This window comes from Eubalaena glacialis, chromosome 6 (assembly GCF_028564815.1).
Source record: "Eubalaena glacialis isolate mEubGla1 chromosome 6, mEubGla1.1.hap2.+ XY, whole genome shotgun sequence".
NCBI lineage: Eukaryota > Metazoa > Chordata > Mammalia > Artiodactyla > Balaenidae > Eubalaena > Eubalaena glacialis.
In genome coordinates, this window is record NC_083721.1 from 29,228,215 (window position 1) to 29,247,136 (window position 18,922).

At 35.2% G+C, this 18,922-nt stretch overlaps 1 protein-coding gene across 5 annotated transcripts in view; it reads left to right on the forward strand.

Moving 5' to 3' along the window:
- The window catches only part of NRIP1 (nuclear receptor interacting protein 1), a 114,847-nt gene that overhangs the window by 6,531 nt on the left and 89,394 nt on the right, over positions 1 to 18,922 (forward strand). For 3 of the 5 annotated variants that reach the window (XR_009701333.1, XR_009701334.1, XM_061194024.1), the window contains exon 2: positions 11,863 to 11,940. The exons of the other annotated variants lie outside the window; for them this stretch is intronic. The gene's annotated coding sequence lies outside the window, so the exon portion shown is untranslated. The remainder of the gene's footprint in view (positions 1 to 11,862; positions 11,941 to 18,922) is intronic. 5 annotated transcript variants of the gene reach the window in all.

Consider the following 18,922-nt stretch of genomic DNA (forward strand, 5'->3'; position numbering starts at 1 on the left):
AATTATGTTTATAAGCAATCTTGGAATTAGAATATTACTATAATTTTGGAGATTTAATGACATAATGTGGTTAAGAGAGCCTGACATATAGCAGAACACAATCAAAGTTTGAGGATTAGAAGTTTAAAAGAGACTTCTGTCTTGAGGAATTTACCTAGAAATAGAGAGATATGAAATGTTTAAGGGATTATAACTGGTTTTTAAAAAGCATACTTTTTAAGAATTTTTTTTTGATTCCCGAATTTATGAATTTATAGTAATCTACAGTAGAGTGGTAGATTTATACCCTGGAAAAGAAACAAATTAAGGGAAGGAAGGAGGACAGAAGAAGGTGGAGAACAGCAAGAAAAAGTATTTGAAAACATGTGAAACACTCACGAATGGGATATAAGAAATACGCTCAAAATGAAACTAATCACAGTTGCAGTTTTTCCCCTAAAGGGAATATTTACACAATGGGTCGTATAGGCTCAGGTCTGACTTTTGAAAAGCATATTTTAAAAAAGTGTTTGTTTTGTTATTCCACACATATTTTTCTAGCTTAGGTTCTGCTACTGAATCAATGTATGATACTGATGAAAGGAAAGGCCTTTTATGTCTCTGGGCAACATGTGTAGAATCTGTAGAACAGGGAGGTTAGATTTCATTTCTAAATTCTGAAGTTCTGACTGTATATCAATATATGCTGTTGACAGTAAGCAGTCAAGATTTCAAGGTTATAGTTTTGAAAGGAGTAGAGATGATGGGTCAAAACTTGAAATATAAAAAGGTTATTTAGTTACCTGTCTTTTGCCTTTTCCTTTTTTATTGCGGGGAGGAGTAGGGAAAGGAAGAGGATTTGGGGATACCTGCTTTGTGCCAGACATGGTGCTGGCTGCTTTACAGTTCCCCTGTGACACATAGGTATCATTTTCTCTACTTTACGGATACAGAGACCTAGTCTGAGAGATGCCTGAGTAACTTGCCTGAGGTCACACAGCTAATTTCATTGATAAAAATTTGCTTTTCCATGAGAATATGCCATCTTTTGAAGAGAAAACCAGTCTTTCTCTGATTTTTAGAAAATCATTAAAAAAAAAATCCCTGCTCCCAACCTGAGAGCCTCAGGACTCAAGCAGCATTCACCCAGCCTGGCTTCTCAAAGATCAGTCCCACTGGGAAGGCACCCTGTTTCCAAGAAATGTTTCTGCCGCAGTTGCTGTGAGTTCTCAGAGAGCTGATGTCCTGCTCCTGCACTTGCATAAGGAAGATGTAGTCACCAAGGGCAGCTGTGCGGGCTCTTAGCTCCTGTGAAGTGGACCTCAGAATTGCTACAGTGTTCTTTGAGGCAGAGAAAGCAACTATGTTTCTTGATATAATTCATTAAAAGAGCTTGTCATGGTCTTAATCCAAGTGTTCCCCAGGCTAATTATGTTTGTGCACTTCAAGGAGCAGTTGTAGCAAATGCAGAGCCATAGCTTTTCCTGGTTGAAAAGTTAAATCTCTTGACTGTTATGGTTCTTAACATGATTTTTATTTTTATTGTCCTATGTTCACCTCCAGTAATTTTATTTTAAAGACTGTGCTATGCTAATGAACTAGTCTCTGTAATACGAAGAAGAAATTGACAGTGCATTTGTGAATTTATCAGAAGGATGCAGAAATCAAGAGATGCGGAGTATTTGGCTTCATCTTGGGAGTAGACCATGGTCAGGAAAGAAATTTTTGAGTTAGGGAGGTTTGCAGCACATCATGTATTTTAAAGTACACATCAGGCATGTTCTTGTATTGTTGGAGCCGTGAGAAATGGAGTTATAAACCTCTCCACCTCTTTTTTACTTTCCTCATTTAAAATTTATGGAACTTTGAATCAAAAGACTCAAGCTGAGTGGTTCCCTCTACACTAAAAGGTAGTCAAATTGAAACCGTATTGGAGACACAAGGATGAGTAATAATGCTCATATACATAATATTTTCTAGTGTGCTTTGGATTTTGAAATGCCAAGTAAATGTTGGATAAACAAAAGGGTTTGTATAAAAGCTGCAAAGGAACATTTTACTATGATCTTTTATTAAGAAACTATATTGTATCTGGCCAAATAAGAGAGAAACTGTGTAAGTGAACAATCTGGGTAAAAAAATTTTTCTGGAGTTCAGGTATGTATTTATATTATTTCCCTAACACATCCATGCTTTTTAAAAAAGTTAATTGAAATAGACTGAATCTGCATGAGGCCAAGGATTGAAGATGGAAGGTTTTTATTCACCACCTGGTTCTTTCCCAATATCTGGATGTTTGGTATTATTGAGGCAGAACTCAAAGCAGTGCACTGTTTACTTTGTTAGTAAAATGCTACTCTTACCTGTCATGGTGATCCTTGACTGACCTGAATCAACGTTATGTTTTCTTCTGTGTTTTTTTTTTTTTTTTTTTTTTCCTTTTGCTTGGGCTTTCACAAACTGAAGTACTTTCATATCAACCTTAGATATCAGGTTGGAAGGAAATTTGATAGAAGCTATGGAATTTCTGGGTTTAAGTGCACTTGTTCTAGAGGTACCTCGTCCTACTTCCTCATTTTCAAGCAAGTCGGTGTATAGAGGCATCTTGCATAACAGAAAAGCGCATAGGATAGGTCGTTGGTGTGGACTGTAAATCAAATAGAGATAAGTGCTACTATTTCACTTACACACCTTTTTCTTTTCTCTTGATCCTCCTCTATTTTTGTTTCCTTTTTCCCCTGTTTTCCCTTTTGTTCTCTTAATTTCTCACTTGTTCTTTTCTTTTTAATGGCTAGGTATCCATGTGACACAGTAGGGCAAATGATTACTCATCTTCCAACATTTTTGACATTGTTGTTAATTAAAAATTTCCAAAACATTTTTTGTCTGCATCTTGCAGAGGAGGACACTGGGCACCTAAGAATTTAAAACTTAACAACAGCTGGCAACTGGCTGAACCCAGGGTGAGAAATCAAGTCTTGATGTATTTCACACTCTTTTGTTTGTTTGTTTTTACTAAAGCAATCTCAGAAAGAGGGGCTTTCTGTACCAGGTGTTAAGGAATAGTTAATAACCTTTGGTGATGGATCCAGCAGTATACTAGTCTAAGCTAAGCCCAAGGGAGGACCTCTGATAATCAGGACTGGGTCTGAAGGAGTGGAGTGAGCAGGGCCAGCCATATCATCCTTGTTTTTTGTAGCCTGTTTCCTTCTCATGCTATTAAAATATGGTCTTCAGGACAGTCTTGTGATTCATTTGATATTCTAGAACTTGGGATGTATTTTCTAGGGTGAGAATTTAAGAAGAGAAGCTTTACAGTACAGGTGCGCATCTGTTCGTGCATTAGCTTTGTTTCTACCTGTTATAGACATTTTTGAGTTCTATTTAAAATTCAGTAGGGGAACTTTTATTTGTTGATTAACAGAGTCAGGTAACTTTAGTGGACTGGTGTGGTCAGAACAATCACAGGCGAGCTGTGCTTACTACCGAAGAGTAATATTCTAAAACCATTAGTGGAGGTGGTTGGGTCTGTTGGTTCAATTGGGAACGTAATATAGAGGTTATGGGCCCCACTCCGTATTCTCCTTTGAAAAGGTAGCATATCAGATGCGAGGGCACTGTGTAGACCAGGGGTGATCAGTGCCCTGAACCAAGTGCACCGAGGTCCACCCCTCTAGAAAGAGAGCAAGAGAAAAGAAACCTAATGGTAGCCGTTGATGTGGGCCACAGACTGACCACATTCCTCACCTTGGTGAAGCAAATTGGAAAGGAATATTCTCACTCACGGGACAGTGGACGAGAGAATGTAGGTGCTCAGTACAGTCTCCAAGCCTCTAACAAGATCAGATTTGTCTCTCACAATTCCTTGTACCCCTGATTGTGATAGTCTCACACTTGTTTAATGTCTGTCCTCCTCAATAGAGGGTAAGTTCCATGAATAGGAGCTTATTCATCAGTGTATTGTTGGTGCTGTAGGTGCCTGGCATACAGAAGGTTGTTAAAACATTTGTTGAATTGAACTGTACCAATCCCAACTATTGGTGAAATCTGGCTTTTTTGGGGGTTAGGAATGGGGCCTTTATGTATTTATACATTAAAAACTGCTAAATATTATGACTAACTTATGCATAATAGCTGCTGTTCTACATTTTTTCTTTGGTCTCTTTAAATTAGAACTTCTATAAGAAATAATATTTCTTCCTTGAAATTTATCATCTTCTTTCCAGACATATTTATTATGAAGGAAAAAGTGAAACTGTTGGTGACATTATAATTACTTGGCATTTGACATTGTTCTGTAATACTAAGTTTCTTCAAAAATACACAATTTATAACAGAATGCATGTTCAGCGAAATTGGGGGGGCAACATTTAATTTTTTTTAAAGAAATGAAACAATATTTCTAGAGCCTTATGGGCAATTTCCTTGGCCTCACTTGCAGTAGTCATAAGGATCCACCAGCTCAGCACATTTAATTGCATTGAATTTGACTGCTTGGGACACTGGAGGCATCTCAGAATCTCATGTTTAGCATTAATTTTGGCGTTCAGTCATCTTAAAAGTTAGAAGGTATCAGGAAGAACTTGATGATTCAAAACCTAGTAAATTATAGACCTTAAGTAGTATATGAAGCCTTTCTGTTATTTTTTAAAATTAGGATTTGCTCTTCACTAGAGGTGAATTTTCTGACTGTTAGAACATTATCATGTTCAACTTGAATAATAATGCTAAGTTGGAAAAGAAAATTATTTTAAAATGGAGCTCAGAAATTTATAGACCAGCAGTTAATTTTCAAATGCTAAAGAAAATGTGTAGATTATCTGAGACATACATATACAGCACTGAGATTTAACAAATGCTCTTAAAATGACTTTAACCCAGTTTCTTGCTTGTGAAGACAGTAGTTTTTACTAAACTTGATGCATGCTTAGAAGTAGATGCTTTTTGTAAACAGAAAAAAACACCTCTCAGGGCTCACATATTTTTCTACTCACAAGTAAATAGCAGTGAATCATATAAATCATAGTACAAGAAGGTATACAGGCTAATGGACTACTGTCCAAAGTAGAAGAGTAGAAAAATTAGCACATTTACTATTAATGTGGTATATTCTACTTTGTGTTTGCATCAGTGCTGAACTGCTCTTTCCTTTCAATTGTTCCTTAGTGTCAGTCAGTATGTTGTAGAGTATGTGGATTCTATGCACTAGTATAACTTTCCCACTGTTAAATTCCTCAGTGTCTGAGACCCAAACTTAATTTCTATTTTTATGAGCTGACTCTTGTAATTAAGGCATGATATCTCATTTAAACTAACATTAATATCATGGACAACAAGGTCCTACTGTATGGCATAGGGAACTATATTCAATGTCCTGGGATAAACCATAATGGAAAAGAATATAAAAAAGAAAGGATATATATGTGTGTGTGTGTGTGTGTGTGTGTGTGTATATGTAAAAAAAATTAACATTAATATCGTTTGCAGTAAAAAAAGGTGACCGAGACTCTGAATCATTAGTTTGCTGCTAGTTGTTCTTGCTGTCAGTGTTTGTTTTCCCTTTGACTGCTCATCCACCTGCGTATGTTACATATTATAAATTCTTGTGTATATTCCTTCTGATGATGCCAAGAAAGTACCATTCTAATAACATAAGCACATTCACTTTGAGTTTTACTTTTGTACACATTCTACTTTTACCCCTTAAAAAGTAGTAAGTTCTGTCATTGAAGTTGTTCATCACTGTTTCTTTTGAAAATTGTTATCTGTTCCACTTAATGGCATATTATCTTAACCTGTAAGGTTCCAGGTGGCTAAAGGCAAAAATGACAGTATTGGTTAATACTGAAAATAGATAAAAATGGGTCTTTGGGCAGTCAATAAAAGGATAAAATTAAAATCTGACTTTAAATCTTTCAAAAATCTGAAATTAATATGCATTTCCTCACATGAGTCACAGGTAGAAATCCAAATTTTGTTTGATGTTATTTTAAAAGGAACCGTTTTGAGATATGTCAGAGCACACGGTTCTTTTTTTTTTTTTTTTTTTTTAATTTTATTTATTTATGGCTGTGTTGGGTCTTCGTTTCTGTGCGAGGGCTTTCTCTAGTTGTGGCAAGCGGGGGTCACTCTTCATCGCGGTGCGCGGGCCTCTCGCTATCGTGGCCTCTCTTGTTGCGGAGCACAGGCTCCAGACGCGCAGGCTCAGTAGTTGTGGCTCACGGGCCCAGTTGCTGCACGGCATGTGGGATCCTCCCAGACCAGGGCTTGAACCCTTGTCCCCTGCATTGGCAGGCAGATTCTCAACCACTGCGCCACCAGGGAAGCCCCGTTTGATGTTATTAATGTTTGTTTTCATGTGTCATAGTGAGAGTGGTAAAACAGTTTTTTCTAGTTGTATGAAGTAAATGGAAAGAGGAATAGCACTTAAACTAAAATTCCCCTGTGATGATAGCATGTTAGTTTGGACTATGTTTGATTTTATTTTACAGTGAATTTTAAACTTTTTTGATTTTATTTTTTGGGATTCTGGTAAATGTTGAACAGCAATCAATTTACATACAGGTGTAAAAAAGATAGTTTTAAAGATAACCAACTTTTTCCATTTGAGGATAAGTAGCAAGTTGTAGTTGCTTTCTGTAGCTTCAGTCATTTGTTCTATTGAATACTTAAATGAAGCATCAGTGAAGAAAAAAATTTGTACTTGCACCTATTGCCTTGGGAGTGTTGCAGAATTTAGCAGTTCTCAGATGGCCATTGTTCCTTTTAAAAAGAAGAAAAGTAGTGAGCGGATAGAAAGTTTTGGTGTGGGGAGGAAAGGAAATATTACCTGAAAACTCTGTTGACGTGCTCATTTGTTTTGCTTTAGGCCTATTTGTGCAGTGAATTTTAGTGGGTGGTGAAAAGTAATAATGTGTTGAAAATATTAGTATCCTTAATACACTCCTGGGTGGTTTGACTATAAATCAGAGACACGATGGAGAATAAAGGATCAGAGCTAGAGATCAGATAGGTTTCAGTGTGGTTCAACTGAAGCTGTGAAATGGGTGAGTCATTTAATGTTTTCTGGCCTCAGTTTGTAAAATAAGGGGGTGAACCAGAATGATCATTTGGTTCTTCTAGACTCTATCAGAATCAGTATCGCTTCAAAAGTGAGGTTTTACTGTCACATGTGTGGAGTAACAGGGTGCATAGAACTAAGGGCTGTGAGGATGTCCCTCATGATTTTTTGAGCTTGGCATTTAATATTTTACAGCAAAGTTTTTAGTTTAACATAATTGAACTTGTACTAGATAGGGTTAATAGGCTAGAACAAAAGGTCAAAGCATAAGGCATTAGGCTTAATTAAGGGAGAGCAGGAGTGGCAGGAGTGTGTGACAGTTAAATGGGTTTCCCACAGACTAATGTCGGTTCCCGTGCAACCATGCCTCAACTTAAGAGGGTTATTTTGTGCAAAGGGCAGCAGTGATTAGCAGTTTGACATGCCAGACACTTCTGGCCAATCCCATCTGTTTTAGAGGTTAAAAAAGCACACCTTTATGAGCTGATGGATTGATTTGTGTGCCCGTCTGGTAAAGATTAGAAGTCCAAGGCCAGTGCAGTAAATGTCAGTTACAGAATATTGTACTTTCTTCATTGGCTCATTGTTTTAACCGTCAACTGTTTTATAATGGGGGATAACTGCTGTTTATGGAGTCGAGTGCAAGATGGGTGGGGGAACAGGTGAGAGAGGAAGAAAAATATTTCCTAGATGGAATTGTCAATTAACATATTCCATAGCAAGCGTTTCAAATGGAGATATGGACTCCTCTAGATACACTTCATCTTATGGAGTGTTTTTGGTCTGTTCCTCACAGGTTGAGTCATGTTGCTCTTTTCTGAGTGTTATCTGAGCAACCTGTCAGTCCAGGATTTCACTTTACATTGAGAATTGATAAGTTTCTTGATTTAGGTACCTCCTTTTTGGACAAGATAGATCATTTGTCTCTGTACCACTGTATATATTTAAAAAGTGTGTAATATTTTGTTCATTGACTTCCTAGGGAGAGGTAAGGAAAGGACAAGAGAAAATGGAAAGAGGAGCACACACATGCATACTTGCTATGTGGGTAGGATTTACTATGCTCACCTGAGGCTGATGCGTGCTGTTAAAATGAAGTGTGTCAGAACCTAAGCTTGGACTCTTTTCTTCAACTTTGAGAGCTGTAAGAGTGATGCCATTAATATAGTTCATTTTCAGTTCACGGTTGTAGCTCATTTAAAGACACACAAAGGCTAGACTGTGGTTATAAAAATTGGTGTTAACATATTCTAATATCCAAGGAAAGGCTAATTTATGTGTATGAAATAGAACTTTAGATAAATATTGTGATCATAATTAGTGAGCTTTAGGAACGTAAAGCATTCAGTCTTTTGGATGGACAGAGGGAAGTGTTTGAGAAATAACAAAAGTTATATTTATCAGAAAATTATCGTGAGCCTGAGATTTGAAATCAGATAAAAATGTGACCAAGAACACCTTAAGCAATATTAGAGGATGCTGATTGGCCCCAGTGCTTTTATCCTTGTCAAGATATGTGAACCATGAATTGCTTGTTACATAGTTATACAGATTATCTATATCATGTTAAAGCCTGAATTACTTCTTATAGAAAGGATTAAAATGTCTAAAGAAGATATGGTCACTGAAAGTTATATGTGGATCGTAATAGTAACTAGTACTTTTTAAAATACACGTATGCATTTATTTTACTACTAAGGTATTCCAAAGTGAATTGGCTTAACTTATAGAGAGAAATTGAGATTTTATTTTATTTGTCATTTAAAAAGGACAAAGTGGCATCAAGGTGTTGGAGTTTGTTTAAGAGTATAGTACTTTATATTTTCATCCTTGTGTTCTTTGTGGAGTAGCATCAATTGAAATGATTGAGATCTAATTCAGATTTACATGAAAAGAGTCTTGCCCTTCTAGGTAGGGAGAGAAGGTGAAGAAGCATAAATTTTATAATATCATTGCTTCTTTTTCACTAAATCATTTTTAAATTGCAAAAGTTTGGCTTGAGCAGTATAGAAATGCTTTGGTAGTACATTAAATGTGGGAGATTTATCTAATTTAATGGGCAGAAACTTCTTAAATGAATCTCCTGGTGATGTTGTCTTAAACCGAAAACAAATATTTGAGGCTCTACATTTGTACTAATATTACAGACATTTTTAAAGGTCTCTAGATCCTAACCTTTTAGTTTCCTTCTCTTTTCTCCAGTAAATTCAAGTGCCAATAACATCTAGTTTGTGTTAGAATTTTACTAAAGGGAAATATTTTGTAGGATTAACTTGTTTTTGTGTGTTATGATATATTCTAAGGTTCTGAGGAATACACATTGTCCCTCGTCATTTATGGTAGTCAGTTTCTGTCAGTCAGTTGTATTTCTTTACTTTTACTAACGTGGTATTATTGGCTTTGAGACGTAAAAGCCTGCTCCTCTAAGCAAATTAGTTGAGTATTTGCTTAGGTTATGAAAAATGAAAGCAGAAATGCTTAGTATACTTAACATCCTGTGTTTGCCCTAAAAATTGTTACAGCTTTATAACCTGAATTTTAGTTGTTAGAAATTTTTATGAAACAATGGAAAAAGTAATAGCCCTATTTCATATTTTGATTTTAAATGCTGTTAAGGCACAGAATTGCCCTTTGCCTCTATTCAGGGAGATTGATTTTAATAAGAAAACCATAATATATGGTGGACTTATCAAATACGTATTCTTACTATATTTTATATGTATATTTATAAAATCAGTGTGTATATGTATGATATATTTCAGATAGAGATGCTAGAGATGGCTGCACCTGTTGATTGCATTAAGCTTTGGGTGTCTCCCGAGGAGGGAGGGAGAAGGACTACCCCACTGCCTAAGTGCATCGTTCCTCCCCCTTCTCGGTAAATTGCGTACATTTTACTTTTTTGTATTCTGTGACCTTGCAGTCAGTGACTTCAGCCCAGAATAGTTTCAGAGTCATGTAAATGAATGCAATTAAGGTATTGCTTATCATCTTACATAGTTCAGATGGAACTTTACTGGATAGAGAGGTTTGTTTGCTTTATGAGGAAGGTCAAAGTAAGGTTAAATTTTATTACATAAAATGATTTGGTAATGTTTTTATTTAGTTGCTGAAAAAGTAGTGTCCTAATAGGAAATGATAAGGCTTTTTTTTTTTTTTTTTAAATCACTAGGAGGTCTCTTCAGGGTTTGTTTGTTTTTTTTTTCTATTTTAAGGCGATGCCAGCTGTCTACTAATAAAATTCTAGGAATATTCTGCCTTAGTTATGATTCTAGGTATTTTTGACTTACACATGTAAGTGACATTGCCAGCTGCTGATGGAGGGTAGCTTAGGAGCTGCTGATGGCGTGCCTAGAGGGTTTGTGTTAATGTCCAGTTACCATGCCAATTGGTGCAGGACCTCAGACAGCAGGGCTAGAATCCCAATTCACCTGGGCAGAAAGGAGCCCTGCCACCAACCGGCTGATTGTCTGTAGCGGGTGGGAGAGTATTGACATAGATACCAGGAGAGTCTTGCTAATGAAGAACTGAGAGAAAGAAGGAAGACGGAGAGGGAGAGAGAATGAGAATTGAGTGTGTGTGTGTGTGTGTGTGTGTGTGTGTGTGTATGTATGAAGTATGAAATTTTTAAAAAGGTGAGTATTCTTCATTGTAGTTGGCTCATATAACTACCTGCTTTCCTTTGCTGGTATTATTTTTACCTCAGCATGGTATATCAGTTGATAGAGTCTCTCAGATTCGTTGGTTCATAGAGCAGACTTTCACTCAGCATCAGCTCTGTACCTTGCACCGTGCTAGGTGCTGGAGGATTCAGAGATGAATGCAAGGCTCGCAGTCACAGGGAGAGTAACAGTAAGCAGGATACAGAGGAAGTGACCTGGAGGCAGAGTGGTTGGACAGCCTGCCTCCCTAGGATGTTAAGGAAGCATCACTCAAAGAAATTTGTAATCTATATATGGTTTTAAGGAGACTGAAGGGCACTGGTAAAATGAAGTGATAATGAAAAATACTTTATTTGGGGAGTTTAAGGTTTAGGTTTATGGATTTATTTGGAGGCTAAGCCATAATCCTTGAGAACCAATCATAGGCTATGAGATAGGAATTGAGAACTCTAAAAATGTAAACCAGACATAAATGCAGTGGGTGATGCGAGTGGAATGCTGCTGTGGTGGAGCCTCGGAGTTTGCACCGTACCTGTCTTATCACCAACTGGTCTCACTGTCCGTTGGCCTATTGGTCAATGTACAGCTTCCAAGGCCACCACAGTGTTAAAGTGTGGACTGTGGGCCTTGCTGGCCTAAAACCTTTTCACCCACTCTTCTGTTCTTAAAAGTATAAACTGTCCCACATGTTGATGTCATTCTGTATCTAGGAAGGTTCTAATTCCAAGTTTAACATTTTTTTGTTTCTAAGGGTCTAGGGAAAAAAATGAGGTGTTTCAGTTCTTGTGTTGACTACCAAATAATTCTAGTACTTTTTCTCCCAGAATCCTTGATCAGAATTCCTCTTGGTCATTGACATTAACTTCTCACACACTTGAGAACTGGTGATATAGTCTTTAATGCGGTGTAAAGACAGATAAGTAGTGTTTTGGTATAAATAATTTTGTAATGCGTATTTTTTATCAGATGTGATCAACAGCTATGCCCAAGGAAAACGTGTATAATTAGGATTTTTTTTTACTTGCAATACATCTTTTTTTGTCATTTTTTTAGATTTTGTTTTTCAGTCAGTAGTTAAGAGTTCTTTGTAAAATGTGCTATTGAAATTCTTTGAGATAAGATGCAACTTGAAGTAACATTTATTTTTATTAATTTTCACAGAGTGTTTGGATTGTGAGCAATTTAAGCTCTATCCTCAGGATCCATTATTTTAACATTTGGGAGAAACACATCCAGAAGGTATTGTATTTTGTCTCACTGCTCCACTTTTTAAAATGTAGTAAAGCCTTTTCAGTTATAGGAAAGAAAGAATATTATGCCGTATTTAATTGTTTAGTTTTCTTAAGTTTCAGATATTGATAAACTAGTTGTTTGACATTTGTAACAGAGGAGAAGGATATATTTCAGTGTTGGTAAATTATGAATTTTGTGTGAGTAAAAGGAATCTGGTTTAGATGGAACCAGTTTTGCCTTTTTTAAACATCTGAGATATTTACATTTTACCTTTTCAGCATAGTACTATTTTAAAGAATGTTTTGATTTGAAAATGAGTTATAAAAAGTTTCTGTTTATCTAAGACCATGTGAAATATACATTAAACATTCAGGCAGTCTTAAAGTTCTTCCTGCCTATGACAATTCTACCTTCTAGCGTAGGGACCAGCTGCCATCTGTATTTTCATCAGGGCCCACGGACATATTCAACCAGGTCACCTGACTCTGCCTCTGAACATCCATCTGCTAAGTTCCCTCTGCATTATCACATGTGTCTGGGTTGGTGCAGCATAATAATTAATCTGCTCATAGACTCTGAGTCCCAGGACATGTGATGTATTACTAGGGAGGAAGGATATTAAGATTGTCAGTTGAGAAACTTACCTGCTTTGTGTTTCTGTCCTTTACAACCCCAAGACCCCATGTGGATACACCAGCCGAATTGGCTGAGGTCAGTGGTGGACACAGTTCCCTTCAGCCATACCCCAGAGTTTCCTTCTTGGTGTCCACCTTGATACCTCCCCCCAAGTCTTGTGTTTGTCTTTTATAAAACTTGGCAACTGTCTTGCTTGGAGTAGACACAGATGAAGGAAGAATACATACATACATTTAATAAGATAATATATTTGTTAAAGTTGCAGTGAATAGGTCAACTTCTTTCAGTACATATTACTCTATTAACTGGATAGTCATGATTTATATTCACATGAAATGACACAAAAATCAGTTTTACAAATTTTCTTAAATAATCACTTGTCAAGCACTATGAATTTCTAGGATTGGATGAATATAGTCTTTTATATTTCCATAGAACATTGTATTGAACTCTGTATGTTCAAGGTTATTCACTATTAGCAAAACAGCATTTTCTCCCTCTTCCTGTCAGAGGGGGAGGGTAAAAGCAAATAAGAAATCTAAATAAACACATTAGGACTGTAAAAGGACTTCTAGTGAACTCCCAAATACTAAATTTAATTTTTATGTTTGCTTTATCAATGAAAGAAAGGATATGATCAGAAACCCTGAATTTTGTGGAGTTTAAAGTTATCTTTTTAAACTAAGAATTAACTATTATAATTACATATTTAAAGACATAAACATTCAAATAGTTTATAACTATTAGTTATAGAGAAGATTATTACACTTTTTAAAGCCATTGGGAATTATCCATTTATGAAAATTTGTCAGGTAATCTCAAAATTAAGAGTAGGTTGGATAGAATTGAACTGGTTACTAGTTTTTATTAATAAAAAATGGCAAAGAAATTAAGTTTAGTTGTAGAGTTGAGTGGAGAAATTCCTGTGTAAATTCTGAATAAGAATTGATTTTAAGTAATTCTTTTGAAAATAACTCATGATATGTCAGGCCCTTTTTTAAAAAAAGTTACTTATATTAAAAAAAAAAAAAACAAAACCATTTTACAGAAGTCTAACTTCATGTAGTTAAATTGGCACTCTTACTTGCTAGTTCAGAGATTTTTTACGTAAGCGTACCCTGCGTAACTACACTATACCCTACCCCAGGAGGTTTGTTGGTGTCTTTCCTGGTCAATACTACCTTCACCCAACAGAAAAACCAGTCTTTGGCATCTTTTATCTTGGATTAGTTTTGCCTGTTATTGAACTTCATACAATTGGAATCATGTAGTATGAACTCTTTTATGTCTGATTTTTTTGATTAACGTTATGTCTTTGAGTCATCCATGTGTGTATCATCTCCCTCTCTCCCCCGCCCAGTCGTATATATTCCATTGTATGATTATACCATCGTTTATCCCTCCTACAGTAAATGGACATGGAATATCTTTCCAGTTTGGGGTTAAAATAAGGCTGCTATGACCTTTTTTTAATCTTTTGGTAGAAATAAGCATTCATTTCTGATAAGTATATGCACAGGAATGGAACTGCTATGTGGTGGAGTATATATATGTCTAACTTGAGTAAATAGGTACTTGGAGCACTTTTAAGGATATTTAGGAAATGTCAATCAGTGTATCTTTTACTAATGATGGTTCTTATTGTGAAATGGACTTTTCTCCAACTTTACGTAAACTCTAAAGTTGTTTTTTAGGAGTTATGAAATTTTCCCATCTGTTAAAATTAAGTTGTCTGTTTTCTGATTCCATTATGGTATGTGTTTGGTTCATGAAACTTAGATCTACCCTAACTCTAGTGAAGGGAAATACGACATAGAACCCTCCTATACATACTTATGACTAAGGAAATACTGAAAATGGATTTTGAAACAAATTAGACATATCATATAATGAAGACTTTTACTTTATTGTTGAATTTTTTGGATACCTCTTTGAATATCTAAAACCGTAGATGCATTTGAGTTTCTGATGAATGTTTCTTGCTACCTTTATCTGTGTTTGTATTACTCTGTTTGGTGATCTAAAGTGAAATTATTCATTCTAGAACGTAAGTACTTGAGAAATTTTGTATTAATCTTTTTCTCAGTCTTTATTATAGAGGAGAGCTGTTGAACAGAAATATAATGTGAGCTCAGATTTTAAGTTTTCTAGTAAGAATGTTTAAAAAAAGGAAAAAGAAAGTAGTGAAGTTAGTACAATATTTTATTTATCCCAACATCTTAAAACTATTATTCCATTGCTTAATTAGTATAAAATTATGAGATATTTTACATTCTTTTTTCTCATACTAAGTTTTTGAAATTCAGGGCGTATTTTTACTTTACAGCCCATCGCAGTTCAGACTAGTCAGTTTTAAAGTACTCAGTAGCCACCTGTTTCTTGTAGACAGCATGGTTATAAAGTTACATCTCGGATTTTTTTAAAGATAGTGCTTTAGTCTAATTCATATCTAGTTAAAATTATCCTAAAAAATTCAATAGAAAGATGCCATGCAGATTCTAATATAGTATGTTTCAGTAGGTCTCAAACAGCCTGTTTCCTTCAGTGTTGGAATAAATAACATTGTTTTTTTTGTTTTGTTTTTGGTTGAACATGAGATACAGCAATTAGCCAGTGTTTACAGGACATTTGTATGAAAAATACATACCTTTAAAGTGTAAAATCACAATCTGTAACAACAGATCAACATTGTCCATCTTCCTCTAGGTTATATGCTAGATAGAATTTTAGTTTGTTTTTTCGTTTTTTTTTTTTTTGAGCATGGCTGGTTTACTTTTAATATGATAAATTGACATATGATGTAACTCCACTATCTTCTGAGTAAAATAGGGCAGCTAATAAAAGGTTGTATGTATACATATAGATGTACCTATGACTTTTCATTAATGAGGATATTTAAAGTTTACCTAGGTTTTGAGGGTTAATGTTTCTTCATGTATATATTTGCCAAGTGAGATGAAGCAGGAGCTGTCAGTTGTCTCACATGAACTTGAGTCAGATTTTGCTACCAGATTGGTTTGCTTTAAACTTTTTAGTGTTCAGAATTTGGAATGTGAATAAGGAACTACTAGTCTGTGAAAATGGTCATGTGTGGAGGGCTGTCATAAGCGGTAAAGCCCAGTAAGCAATACTGGCCATAATCACATGTGTTAGTGGTTATTTTGGGTTCCTGATATAAGGTAGTTTTTTTATAGCCATTCCCACCAACACGTTTTTTAATAGCACTCCCTCCTCCCTTTTAAATGAAGTCAACTATACTTTTTGACACCCAGTTATAATAGTACATGTTATTTTTTAAAAAAAGAAAATCAGTCCTCTGCTTATAAAAGCCTTCACCTCAGTTATAGTAAAACTAAAGTTCTTGCATTAGCTGATAAGGCCACGGCATCTTCTTGATGAGGCCTGTGCTGGTGACCACTCCACTCAAAATGGGAGCTGCATCTCCACTCTCTTTTCATTTTCCACAGCACTTATCACCTTTAAAATACTATGAATTTTTAAAATTAATTGTTTATTGATTGTTTTCCCCTTCTAGAATGAAAGTGCTCTGAGAGCAGGAATCTTTTTCTGTTGTGTTTGTCACTGATATACCTGAAAGAACCTAGAATAATTCTGGGCATCAATTGGTGTAGCCACTCTGGAAGACAGTATAAAGGTTCCTCAGAAACTTAAAAATGAAACTACTGTATGATCCAGAAGTCCTACTACTAGGTATATATCCAGAGAAAGTGAAATCAGGATCTTGAAGAGATATTTGCATTCTTATTTCTTTGCAGCATTATTTACGATAGCCAAGACATGGAAGCAGCCCGCATGTCCATTCACGTATAAGTGGATAAAGAAAATGTATCTACATAAAGTGGAATATTATTCAACCTTAAAAAAAAAAAAGAAATTCTGTCATTTGTGACAACATGGATGAACGTAGAGGACATTATCCTAAGAGAAATAAGCCAGATACAAAAGAATAAATACTACATTACCCCACTTATATGAAGAATCTAAAAGAATCAAACTCATAGAAGGAGAGAGTAGAATGGTGGTTACCAGGAAGTGTGGGAGGGGGAAACAGAGAGCTGTTGGTCAAAAGGTACAAACTTTCAATTACTCAAGTCCTAGAGATCTACTGTACAGCATATTACCTATAGTTAGCAATAGTGTATTTTATACTTAAAAATTTGCTAAGAGTAATGTTAAGTGTTCCTATCACACAAAAAGAGGGCGGGAGGAAACTTTTGAAGGTGATGTATGTGTTTATGGTATTGATAATGGTGATGGTTTCACAAATGTATACTTAGCTCTAAACCCATCAGTTGTATACCTTAAATATGTACAGCTTTTTGTATCTACATCATATCTCAATAAAGTGGTTTAAGAGAACACTGGACATCTAGAAGTAGCTCATAAGTATTTATTGACTAAATATTTATTGAATATATGAAGAAGATACACTATTTTTCACTCCTGAAAATTTGCCTTTATGGACTTTCTGGGGCAGGGAATATTTAAAGGAAGAGAAAACAAAAATCTTCAGTTATATTTGTAATAATACATTTTGATAATTTGAATTAGTTGAAAGTAGTTTATTCATCAAACTGATATGTATATCCCTATTAAAGGTAATATGTAAATATGAGGTTTTCCACAAATAGAGTGCAATATTATGGTCAGGTAATTTATCTTTGGCGTATACATACGTGCATTTTTCCGTTTTGTTTTAAAATATTGGTAATCAGTTTGAGAAACACGTTTATAAGAGATATCCTGTGTTTCTGTAAAATATAGAGACATTCATTGTATTTTGGTATCTTAAAATTAGTATGAATCAGGCAGACCTTGTGGTTTTTAAGAAGTAGTTTCTATATAGTAAAGTATAGGTTATCGTTCCGTTTTATACAGATATTTTCTAATTGTAGTTTTTGAAAATTTCAGTTTGGGGTCATCTACAATAAATGTTTTTAAAATAGTATAAAAATGTAATCAAAGACGTACAGTATTAAGAAATGGTATTTGCTACTCTAGAATACATTCAAAGGAGATGTTATAAATGTTTATTCCATTATAGGATAGGTAACTTTATGAGATGACTTAAGCAAAGTCTTTCCTGCAAGTCTATTTGCAAGTTTTTGGTTTTATATTATGCCTTTATATATTCAACACATGATAGCAGGCGACCATGTATATGACTATTTCTATAATCATTTTTATTAGAACAGGAAGAATTATGAGATTGATTTCTTTCTTTTTCCACTTCCATCTTCTAAATTCAAGCTTTAGTACTTCATACTTGTTAGACAGTTACTATAGTAGCTTTCTAACTGGTCTTTTACCTTTTAGATTTTATTATCCAATATGTTCTACACACTACAGCACAATAAAACTTTCTGAAGACATAATCATTACCCTGAACACAAAGACCTTTGCCCACAAGATAAAGGCCAAGTCCTGTTTCTACCCGGCTCCTGCATCATATTCCATTTGCCTAATCCTTGAGCATGTTAATTGCACACTTCTTAAACTGCCACAGTTTTTGCCATCTTCATCTCAGATGTGTTGTGATCTTCTTCTGTCTCTAGTTCTCTTTTACCAGAACACTACCCATCCTGTGATTTGTATGATCACCCTAAAGAAAGGAACACATGCCCTCTTGCACTCTCTCAGTAGTTGATGAGTACCATTCACATGACATTATTTTATTGGTCTTTTCAGCAAGATTGTAAACTTCTGAAGGGAAGGGACCATATCTTTTATAAAATTGTGATTTACAAAGCACAGCTTGATGCCTCCCATATACAGGGTGATACAGGGTGATAAATTGAAGAGTTGATGAAAAAAACAACTCCAGGGTATACCCTGGAGCTTTAGAGACAATCAAAGGATTTAAAAATTCATCCTGTATTCATTGTATATTATGCAAGTTATTTAAACTTATTGTGCAGTAGTTTTTGCATGGGGTTTGTGTGAAGATGAAATGATAGCGTGTATGTCAGAAATTTGTAGGTTCCAGAGTTTGATACAAGTGTTCGTGATAATACCCAAACTATTTTGTTGTGTATGTAAATTTCTTTGGCTTAACTTAATGTGAAATATACAGAATGTTGTTTTAATGTTCCTTACCTGAATGATGGCAAGATTGATTTAATGTTAGCTGAATGTGTATTCTGATAAATCTCTTTACTGTTCATCTGAAACAAGAACAAAAATCCAGATGCCTTTGGTGAAAGTAATGAGTTACCTTTTTGGACTGCAACAGTTTCAAAGATGAATGAATTTAAAAGTTTTGTTAACTTTCCAGAATTGATCCTTAATTCCTCGTACTGAATTACATTGGGGTTAAATACATTTTTTGAAG